Below are 12,282 nucleotides of genomic sequence, written 5' to 3' on the forward strand. Positions count from 1 at the left end.
AGGGACCCTAGCACCTTTGTGAAAATTCTGGGAGCAGTGGCCAAATTGATAATGCTTGTCCAGAAAGGCGAACCTGAGAAACTGGTGATCTTTGTGGATAGGAATGTGCAGGTACGCATCCTTTAGATCCACGGTAGTCATAAATTGACCCTCCTGGATCATTGGTAAGATTGTCCGAATGGTCTCCATCTTGAATGATGGGACTCTGAGGAATTTGTTTAGAATTTTGAGATCCAGGATTGGTCTGAAAGTTCCTTCTTTTTTGGGAACCACAAACAGGTTTGAGTAAAACCCCAGTCCTTGTTCTGCAATTGGAACTGGGTGAATCACTCCCATTGTATGTAGATCTTCTACACAGCGTAAAAACGCCTCTTTCTTTGTCTGATCTGTAGACAGACGAGAAATGTGGAACCTTCCCCTTGGAGGAGAGTCCTTGAATTCTAGAAGGTATCCCTGGGCTACAATCTCTAATGCCCAAGGATCGTGTACATCTCTTGCCCAGGCCTGAGCGAAGAGAGAGAGTCTGCCCCCTACTAGATCCGGTCCCGGATCAGGGACTACCCCTTCATGCTGTCTTGGTGGCAGCTGCAGGCTTTTTGGCTTGTTTACCCTTATTCCAGCCTTGGTAAGGTTTCCAGGTTGCCTTGGGCTGTGAAGCGTTACCTTCTTGCTTTGCAGCCGGAGAGGATGAAGCGGGGCCGTTCCTGAAATTGCGAAAGGAATGAAAATTAGCTTTGTTTTTTGTCTTAAAGGGCTTGTCCTGAGGGAGAGCATGGCCTTTTCCCCGGTGATATCTGAAATAATCTCTTTCAATTCAGGCCCGAAGAGGGTCTTTCCTTTGAAAGGAATGTTCAAAAGCTTGGATTTAGACGACACATCGGCCGACCAGGACTTGAGCCATAGCGTCCTGCGCGCCAAAATGGAGAAACCTGAATTTTTCGCCGCTAACTTAGCTATTTGGAAAGCGGTGTCAGTGATAAAAGAATTAGCTAGCTTTAGAGCCTTAATTCTATCCATAATTTCCTCATATGAGGTCTCCGTCTGGAGCGAGTCTTAAGGCGCCTCAAACCAGAAAGCAGCTGCAGTAGTTACAGGAATAATGCAGGCAATAGGTTGGAGAAGAAAACCTTGTTGAACAAAAATTTTCTTAAGTAAACCCTCTAATTTTTTATCCATAGGGTCTTTAAAAGCACAACTGTCTTCAATTGGTATGGTTGTGCGTTTAGCAAGTGTAGAAACAGCCCCCTCCACCTTAGGCTGCCACGAGTCCCGCGTGGGGTCAGATATGGGGAACATTTTCTTAAAAACAGGAGGGGGGACAAAAATGACACCTGGTCTATCCCACTCCCTAGTAACGATATCCGCTATCCTCTTAGGGACCGGAAACGCATCAGTGTAAACAGGGACCTCTAAGTACTTGTCCATTTTACACAATTTCTCTGGGACCACCAGAGGGTCGCAGTCATCCAGAGTAGCTAATACCTCCCTGAGCAACACGCGGAGGTGTTCTAGTTTAAATTTAAAAGCCAATGTATCTGAATCTGTCTGAGGAGGAACCTTTCCTGAATCAGAAACTTTTCCCTCAGACATCAAATCCCTCGCTTCCACTTCAGAGCGTTGTGAGGGTATATCAGATACAGCTACCAAAGCGTCAGAATGCTCATAATCTGTTCTTAAAACTGAGCTATCACGCTTTGCAGGTAACACGGGCAGTTTAGATAAGAAAGCTGCAAGAGAATTATCCATGACTGCCGCTAAGTCTTGTAATGTAAAAGGGTTAGACGCACTAGAGGTACTAGGCATCGCTTGAGCGGGCGTAACTGGTTGTGACACTTGGGGAGAGGCAGACGGGCTACCCTCGTTACCTTCAGTCTGAGAATCATCTTGGGCCACATTCTTAAGTGCAACAATATGATCTTTAAAGTGTATAGACATATCAGTACAAGTGGGACACATTCTGAGAGGGGGTTCCACCATGGCTTCTAAACACATTGAACAAGGATTTTCCTTAGTGTCAGACATGTTTAACAGACTAGTAGAGTACACAAACAGGCTTGGAAATCACTTTAATCAAATAGAAAACACAATTTGAAAAAAACGTTACTGTGCCTTTAAGAGATAAAAAGAGCACACAATTTTACAAAACAGTGAAAAATGCAGCAATCCTTCTGTAGCTAAAGCCTTAATAAGATTGCACCACAAGTTTCAAACCGAAGCAGCCTAAAGCCAACACCCGGTTAAATTACTACAGCACCTTGCCACAGCCTTGCTGTGGCCCTACCTGCCCTTAGGGATCAGATTTGGGGGGATATAGCTTCTTTTAGGCTTCAAACATCAGCAGGACCCTCCATGTGAAGCAGCATGAACTTCTCTGCAATTCTAACTGCGCATCTGAGGCGCAAAATTAGGCCCCTCCCACTCTACTCCGGAGCTGTGAGGCCTAGTAAATCACTAAGTGACTAAAAAACAGCCATGTGGGTAATAACCCCAGAAAGAACCCAAAGGGGCTTTCAAAAGTGTCTTGCAAACGATATTTTCCTTAGCTAAACAATCGATTGCCCTGAATAAGTGTCAATCAGCATAATTAGCCCTATAATGTAAGCATTCAATTCCTTACTAAGTCTGTGAACATAGCTTACCCTCCCCTCATGGGGATATTGTCAGTCTCTTCTAGCATTATCTCAGTCTTGTCTAGAAATAAATGACTGAACATACCTTATTGCAGTTCCCCCTGCAAACTGTTCCCCCCAAATGAAGTTTTCTGGTACTCCTCAGTCCTGTGTGGGAACAGCAGTGGATTTTAGTTACAACATGCTAAAATCATTTTCCTCTCAGCAGAAATCTTCATCACTTTTCTGCTAGAGAGTAAATAGTACAAACCGGTACCATTTAAAATAACAAACTTTTGATTGAAGATAATAAAAACTACAATTCTAACACCACATTCACTTTACCCTCCCGTAGAGAGACCCTAGTGCTTAGAGCCGGCAAAGAGAATGACTGGGGGGTGGAGCTAGAGGGGGAGCTATATGGACAGCTTTGCTGTGTGCTCTCTTTGCCACTTCCTGTAGGGAAGGAGAATATCCCACAAGTAAAGGATGAATCCGTGGACTGGATACACCTTACAAGAGAAAACTATTCCTAGGAGTAAAATAACAGCCATGTGGAAAACTAGGCCCCAAATAAAGATTTATCACCTCAGTAAAAAACGTTCCTTTATATATATAACGTTTTACATACTAAGCCATAATAGAAAGTAATATGAAAATTACCCTTTACTGCAAGCATGATGCCAGTCGTTATTAAATCACTGCAATCAGGCTTACCTTAACTATATCAGGCACTGTCAGCATTTTCTAGTTCTTATCATCCTGTAGAAAAAAATATACTGAACATACCTCAGGGCAGTTAATTTTGCAGGCCGTTCTCCCAGCTGAAGTTTCCCCATACTCTTCAGTTATGTGTGAGAACAGCAGTGGACCTTAGTTACAACCTGCTAAGATCATCAAAAACCTCAGGCAAATTCTTCTTCTAATATCTGCCTGAGGTACAAAAACAGTACAATGCCGGCACCGTTTAAAAATAACAAACTTTTGATTGAAGATAAACTACACTAATTCCCCACATCTCTCTAGCTACTTCCCTTGTCGAGAGCTGCAAGAGAATGACTGGGGGTGGCAGTTAGGGGAGGAGCTATATAGACAGCTCTGCTGTGGGTGATCCTCTTGCAGCTTCCTGTTGGGAAGGAGAATATCCCACAAGTAATGGATGAATCCGTGGACTGGATACACCTTACAAGAGAAAAACGCGCCAAACAGGGCAACGCTGATCTACACCTGACTGTTCACACATTGCTAGAGCCTCATCTCACACATGACGCAGCAACAAACACAATAAAGATATTATGCATAAATCCCCCCCCTGTTCAATAATCCCCATTCCAGGGATATTAACCCTTGATTCTATACAGATAAAAGTAGACACACTGTGACCCTGTCTTCTTGCGTTATCATATGTGTATAAATGAAACGATCTTACCAGAATTTATGCTGTGGAACAGGAACACGGCCCTTCAAATGTGACAGGCTAGTAGCATTGCTCCTGACATGGACTTGAGTGCATAAAGCAGGCAGCGAAACTCGTCAACGCTGATTGCTTAAGGAGCTGTTAATATGAGTCGGGTGGTTTCGCAAAAAGACTCTCCCTGCATCGCCGGACTCTAACTTTCACCCATGCTCTCACTGAGAGGCTGACAGGACTACTTAAAACTCAAGTCCCATTTCGAAGAGCACTACCCTCGATAATAGACTACTCCAAATCTTCCGACACTTCTCTGCCAACCTCCTGTGACGAAAGGGAAAGAATGGATGGGGATGAGGGGAGTGGGGAGGTATGGTGGCCAGGTTCTTAATTCCCACAAGTAATGAATGAAGCAGTGGACTCTCCTCCCATTAAGATGGAAAAGAATGTTTTTTAAAATTGCATGCCCTATCTGAATCATGAACGTTTAATTTGGACTTTACTATCCCTTTAAATGGCTATGAAGGTAAAACATTGGTTAGTGACTACTCCATGGGGCTGCTCTGTGCTGTCACTTATCCAGTAGCGTCACAGTCACTAAGTGCTCCTGGGGTGTCACTGTGAGACCTGCTTCAGCTGATCTCCTCCTTACATGACACAGGCTGCCTGGGGTCGATGTACAAAGCCAATCTCACAAATACTATAGTGGGGAAGTAGCTCTTGCTTGACTGGTTTGTGCAGAGTTACTGCTCTTATGCTGGGAGGTAGCAAAGGTGTGGTGTACTAGTGATTTACTTAATCTCTGCTGAGCAAACAATCTGTAGGACAGTGATTCACAGAGAGGAACTGGAGCACTTCTGGGCCTGGCCTGTACACAGCCACTAAGTATGTCTATAAATACAGGGTCCCTCAGTAATCCCCTCACTCCCCAGATATATAAACACATACATACACATTGTGTGTATATATATATATATATATATATATATATATATATATATATATATATATATATATATATATATATATATATATATATATATATATATATATATATATATATAGTATATACAGGTAGCCCTCAGTTTACGCCAGAAGGAATGGTTGTAAATCGAAACCGTTGTAAATTGAAACCCAGTTTATAATGTAAGTCAATGGGAAGTGAGGGTGATAGGTTCCAGGCCCCTCTCAAAATTGTCATAAGTAACACCTAATACATTATTTTTAAAGCTTTGAAATGAAGACTTTAAATACTAAACAGCATTATAAACCTAATAAAATAATCACACAACATAGAATATATAATTAAACTAAGTTAAATGAACAAAAACATTTGCTAAACAGCATTATAAACCTAATAAAATAATCACACAACACAGACTTCACTTGCATTATTTCTATGCATTCCAATCTGGACTGATTTATAGAATGCTTTTCAATAGCAGTCACATAAAAAAAGGTTGTTATTCTGAAACGGTGTAAATTGAAAATTGAACCGTTGTAAAACAAGGGCCACCTGTGTATATATATATATATATATATATATATATATATATATATATATATATATACACACACACATATATATATATATATATATATATACATACATACATACACACACAGTACAAGTACAGATAGTTTTTTTTAAATACTCACCGATACCAATTACCGATACTTGTTTTTATGTCATGACAGTTTACCAAGCACAATACAGACTAATGATTTAAGATTGCTTCTTTATAATTATGAACTGTATCTCAAAAGACATTTTGAAATAATAAAACAGTTTTATGTGCTTGTTGTCACAAAGTTCACAGAACATGTTTATAAATAAAAATATTACAATAACATATTAATAATAACAACAATAAATAACAGCTGCAGCAGCTGGGGCTGGAAAGCTACAATTTAAAGGGGAGATTACTGGATGCAATTGGGTTTTAGGGTGCCTATATAACTCATCAATCTGACATTTACAAACAAAGTAATATAATTTAATTCTGAAAATATTGGGGAAGGAGTATCCCAGTAATCCCCTTTGAGAAAAATGGGTCATTTGCATTCTACTGACCCAACAGAAAATAGGGCTGGTCTTCATATTTTTCCAGGGCTGCTTTTTGTTCCCAGTCCAGCCCTGGCTAAGGATGTTCCTCAGAGTACAGTATGTATTGAGCATAATTGTGATAGATGAGAACTAGCAGTATAACAGGCAATCTAGCAATTAGAATATTTTTTAAAAGTTAGTGGCAAGTTCTTATTAAGGAACAGAAGCATCTCTGCATGTTCAGCTATAAGTCTGTTTCTGCTATCAGTAAGTTCTTATTAAGGAACAGAAGCATCTCTGCATGTTCAGCTATAAGTCTGTTTCTGCTATCAGTAAGTTCTCATTAAGGAACAGAAGCATCTCTGCATGTTCAGCTATAAGTCTGTTTCTGCTATCAGTAAGTTCTTATTAAGGAACAGAAGCATCTCTGCATGTTCAGCTATAAGCCTGTTTCTGCTATCAGTAGGTTCTTATTAAGGAACAGAAGCATCGCTGCATGTTCAGCTGTAAGTCTGTTTCTGCTATCAGTAAGTTCTTATTAAGGAACAGAAGCATCTCTGCATGTTCAGCTATAAGTCTGTTTCTGCTATCAGTAAGTTCTTATTAAGGAACAGAAGCATCTCTGCATGTTCAGCTATAAGTCTGTTTCTGCTATCAGTAAGTTCTTATTAAGGAACAGAAGCATCTCTGTATGTTCAGCTATAAGTCTGTTTCTGCTATCAGTAAGTTCTTATTAAGGAACAGAAGCATCTCTGCATGTTCAGCTATAAGTCTGTTTCTGCTATCAGTAAGTTCTTATTAAGGAACAGAAGCATCTCTGCATGTTCAGCTATAAGTCTGTTTCTGTATCAGTAAGTTCTTATTAAGGAACAGAAGCATCTCTGCATGTTCAGCTATAAGTCTGTTTCTGCTATCAGTAAGTTCTTATTAAGGAACAGAAGCATCTCTGCATGTTCAGCTATAAGTCTGTTACTGCTATCAGTAAGTTCTTATTAAGGAACAGAAGCATCTCTGCATGTTCAGCTATAAGTCTGTTTCTGCTATCAGCAAGTTCTTATTAAGGAACAGAAGCATCTCTGCATGTTCAGCTATAAGTCTGTTTCTGCTATCAGCAAGTTCTCATTAAGGAACAGAATCATCTCTGCATGTTCAGCTATAAGTCTGTTTCTGCTATCAGCAAGTTCTTATTAAGGAACAGAATCATCTCTGCATGTTCAGCTATAAGTCTGTTTCTGCTATCAGCAAGTTCTTATTAAGGAACAGAAGCATCTCTGCATGTTCAGCTATAAGTCTGTTTCTGCTATCAGTAAGTTCTTATTAAGGAACAGAAGCATCTCTGCATGTTCAGCTATAAGTCTGTTTCTGTATCAGTAAGTTCTTATTAAGGAACAGAAGCATCTCTGCATGTTCAGCTATAAGTCTGTTTCTGCTATCAGTAAGTTCTTATTAAGGAACAGAAGCATCTCTGCATGTTCAGCTATAAGTCTGTTTCTGCTATCAGTAAGTTCTTATTAAGGAACAGAAGCATCTCTGCATGTTCAGCTATAAGTCTGTTTCTGCTATCAGCAAGTTCTCATTAAGAAACAGAATCATCTCTGCATGTTCAGCTATAAGTCTGTTTCTGCTATCAGTAAGTTCTTATTAAGGAACAGAAGCATCTCTGCATGTTCAGCTATAAGTCTGTTTCTGCTATCAGTAAGTTCTTATTAAGGAACAGAAGCATCTCTGCATGTTCAGCTATAAGTCTGTTTCTGCTATCAGTAAGTTCTTATTAAGGAACAGAAGCATCTCTGCATGTTCAGCTATAAGTCTGTTTCTGCTATCAGTAAGTTCTTATTAAGGAACAGAAGCATCTCTGCATGTTCAGCTAAGTCTGTTTCTGCTATCAGTAAGTTCTTATTAAGGAACAGAAGCATCTCTGCATGTTCAGCTATAAGTCTGTTTCTGCTATCAGTAAGTTCTTATTAAGGAACAGAAGCATCTCTGCATGTTCAGCTATAAGTCTGTTTCTGCTATCAGTAAGTTCTTATTATGGAACAGAAGCATCTCTGCATGTTCAGCTATAAGTCTGTTTCTGCTATCAGTAAGTTCTTATTAAGGAACAGAAGCATCTCTGCATGTTCAGCTATAAGTCTGTTTCTGCTATCAGTAAGTTCTTATTAAGGAACAGAAGCATCTCTGCATGTTCAGCTATAAGTCTGTTTCTGCTATCAGTAAGTTCTTATTAAGGAACAGAAGCATCTCTGCATGTTCAGCTATAAGTCTGTTTCTGCTATCAGTAAGTTCTTATTAAGGAACAGAAGCATCTCTGCATGTTCAGCTATAAGTCTGTTTCTGCTATCAGTAAGTTCTTATTAAGGAACAGAAGCATCTCTACACGTTCAGCTATAAGTCTGTTTCTGCTATCAGTAAGTTCTTATTAAGGAACAGAAGCATCTCTGCATGTTCAGCTGTAAGTCTGTTTCTGCTATCAGTAAGTTCTTATTAAGGAACAGAAGCATCTCTGCATGTTCATCTCTAAGTCTGTTTCTGCTATCAGTAAGTTCTTATTAAGGAACAGAAGCATCTCTGCATGTTCAGCTAAATCTGTTTCTGCTATCAGCAAGTTCTTATTAAGGAACAGAAGCATCTCTGCATGTTCAGCTATAAGTCTGTTTCTGCTATCAGTAAGTTCTTATTAAGGAACAGAAGCATCTCTGCATGTTCAGCTATAAGTCTGTTTCTGCTATCAGTAAGTTCTTACTAAGGAACAGAAGCATCTCTGCATGTTCAGCTATAAGTCTGTTTCTGCTATCAGTAAGTTCTTATTAAGGAACAGAAGCATCTCTGCATGTTCAGCTATAAGTCTGTTTCTGCTATCAGTAAGTTCTTATTAAGGAACAGAAGCATCGCTGCATGTTCAGCTGTAAGTCTGTTTCTGCTATCAGTAAGTTCTTATTAAGGAACAGAAGCATCTCTGCATGTTCAGCTATAAGTCTGTTTCTGCTATCAGCAAGTTCTTATTAAGGAACAGAAGCATCTCTGCATGTTCAGCTATAAGTCTGTTTCTGCTATCAGTAAGTTCTTATTAAGGAACAGAAGCATCTCTGCATGTTCAGCTATAAGTCTGTTTCTGCTATCAGTAAGTTCTTATTAAGGAACAGAAGCATCTCTGCATGTTCAGCTATAAGTCTGTTTCTGCTATCAGTAAGTTCTTATTAAGGAACAGAAGCATCTCTGCATGTTCAGCTATAAGTCTGTTTCTGCTATCAGTAAGTTCTTATTAAGGAACAGAAGCATCTCTGCATGTTCAGCTATAAGTCTGTTTCTGCTATCAGTAAGTTCTTATTAAGGAACAGAAGCATCTCTGCATGTTCAGCTATAAGTCTGTTTCTGCTATCAGTAAGTTCTTATTAAGGAACAGAAGCATCTCTGCATGTTCAGCTATAAGTCTGTTTCTGCTATCAGTACGTTCTAATTAAGGAACAGAAGCATCTCTGCATGTTCAGCTATAAGTCTGTTTCTGCTATCAGTAAGTTCTTATTAAGGAACAGAAGCATCTCTACACGTTCAGCTATAAGTCTGTTTCTGCTATCAGTAAGTTCTTATTAAGGAACAGAAGCATCTCTGCATGTTCAGCTGTAAGTCTGTTTCTGCTATCAGTAAGTTCTTATTAAGGAACAGAAGCATCTCTGCATGTTCATCTCTAAGTCTGTTTCTGCTATCAGTAAGTTCTTATTAAGGAACAGAAGCATCTCTGCATGTTCAGCTAAGTCTGTTTCTGCTATCAGCAAGTTCTTATTAAGGAACAGAAGCATCTCTGCATGTTCAGCTATAAGTCTGTTTCTGCTATCAGTAAGTTCTTATTAAGGAACAGAATCATCTCTGCAAGTTCAGCTATAAGTCTGTTTCTGCTATCAGTAAGTTCTTATTAAGGAACAGAAGCATCTCTGCAAGTTCAGCTATAAGTCTGTTTCTGCTATCAGTAAGTTCTTACTAAGGAACAGAAGCATCTCTGCATGTTCAGCTATAAGTCTGTTTCTGCTATCAGTAAGTTCTTATTAAGGAACAGAAGCATCTCTGCATGTTCAGCTATAAGTCTGTTTCTGCTATCAGTAAGTTCTTATTAAGGAACAGAAGCATCTCTGCATGTTCAGCTATAAGTCTGTTTCTGCTATCAGTAAGTTCTTATTAAGGAACAGAAGCATCTCTGCATGTTCAGCTATAAGTCTGTTACTGCTATCAGTAAGTTCTTATTAAGGAACAGAAGCATCTCTGCATGTTCAGCTATAAGTCTGTTTCTGTATCAGTAAGTTCTTATTAAGGAACAGAAGCATCTCTGCATGTTCAGCTATAAGTCTGTTTCTGCTATCAGTAAGTTCTTATTAAGGAACAGAAGCATCTCTGCATGTTCAGCTATAAGTCTGTTTCTGCTATCAGTAAGTTCTTATTAAGGAACAGAAGCATCTCTGCAAGTTCAGCTATAAGTCTGTTTCTGCTATCAGTAAGTTCTTACTAAGGAACAGAAGCATCTCTGCATGTTCAGCTATAAGTCTGTTTCTGCTATCAGCAAGTTCTTATTAAGGAACAGAAGCATCTCTGCATGTTCAGCTATAAGTCTGTTTCTGCTATCAGTAAGTTCTTACTAAGGAACAGAAGCATCTCTGCATGTTCAGCTATAAGTCTGTTTCTGCTATCAGTAAGTTCTTATTAAGGAACAGAAGCATCTCTGCATGTTCAGCTATAAGTCTGTTTTTGCTATCAGTAAGTTCTTATTAAGGAACAGAAGCATCTCTGCATGTTCAGCTATAAGTCTGTTTCTGCTATCAGTAAGTTCTTATTAAGGAACAGAAGCATCTCTGCATGTTCAGCTATAAGTCTGTTTCTGCTATCAGTAAGTTCTTATTAACCCCTTAACGACCAACGACGTATGGGGTACGTCCTGCAAAAAAATGCAGTTAATGACCAAGGACGTACCCCGTACGTCGTTGGTCTTTGAAAGCAGTGGAAGCGATCCTGATCACTTCCAACTGCTTTCATGTTATAGCAGTGATGCCTCGATATTGAGGCATCCTGCTATAACATTTTTTAGCCGTCCGATGCAGAGAGAGCCACCCTGTGGCCCTCTCTGCATCGGCCATCAATGGCCATGTTCGTTGGTGGGTGGGAGCTGATCCAGGGAGGCGGGTGGGCGGCCATTGGTGGGAAGGGGGGCGGGATCGAGTGCGCGTGCGTGCACGGGTGCGCGCGCGTGCACGTGAGCATGTGCGCGCGCGTGCGCGGGTGCGGGTGCGGGTGCGCGCGCGCGGGGGGTGGGAAACCTACACTATGGAACAACAGGGGTACTTGGTGGGAGAGAGGGTGGCATCATAAAACATTTTAACGATCTGGGAGGGTGGGAGGTTGGGGGTTGAGGGGGGGCAGCTACATAATTGAGGGGGGGCAGCTAAATAATAAAATAAAAAAAATTGATAAAAAAAACATTTGATTTCAAACTGGGTACTGGCAGACAGCTGCCAGTACCCAATATGGCGCATAATAAGGCAGAGAGGGGGGTTAGAGAGCTGTTTGGGGGGGATCAGGGAGGTTGGGGGCTAAGGGGGGATCCTACAGAGCAGAATTATTATTGTTTTTTTTTTTAAATCCCCAAAAAACTCTTATTTTAGTACTGGCAGACTTACTGCCAGTACTTAAGATGGCGGGGACAATTGTGGGGTGGGGGAGGGAAGAGAGCTGTTTGGGAGGGATCAGGGGGTGTGATGTGTCATGTGGGAGGTTGATACCTACACTAAAGCTAAAATTAACCCTACAAGCTCCCTACAAGCTCCCTAATTAACCCCTTCAATGCTGGGCATTATACACGTGTGGTGCGCAACGGCATTTAGCTGCCTTCTAATTACCAAAAAGCAAAGCCAAAGCCATATATGTCTGCTATTTCTGAACAAAGGGGATCCCAGAGAAGCTTTTACAACAATGTATGCCATAATTGCACAAGCTGTTTGTAAATAATTTCTGTGAGAAACCTAAAATTGTGAAAAATGTAACGCTTTTTTTTATTTGTTCGCATTTGGCGGTGAAATGGTGGCATGAAATATACCAAAATGGACCTAGATCAATACTTTGGGTTGTCTACTACATTATACTAAAGCTAAAATTAACCCTACAAGCTCCCTACAAGCTCCCTAATTAACCCCTTCAATGCTGGGCATAATACACGTGTGGTGCGCAGTGGCATT

The sequence above is a fragment of the Bombina bombina genome, chromosome 2, assembly GCF_027579735.1.
Source record: "Bombina bombina isolate aBomBom1 chromosome 2, aBomBom1.pri, whole genome shotgun sequence".
Lineage (NCBI taxonomy): Eukaryota > Metazoa > Chordata > Amphibia > Anura > Bombinatoridae > Bombina > Bombina bombina.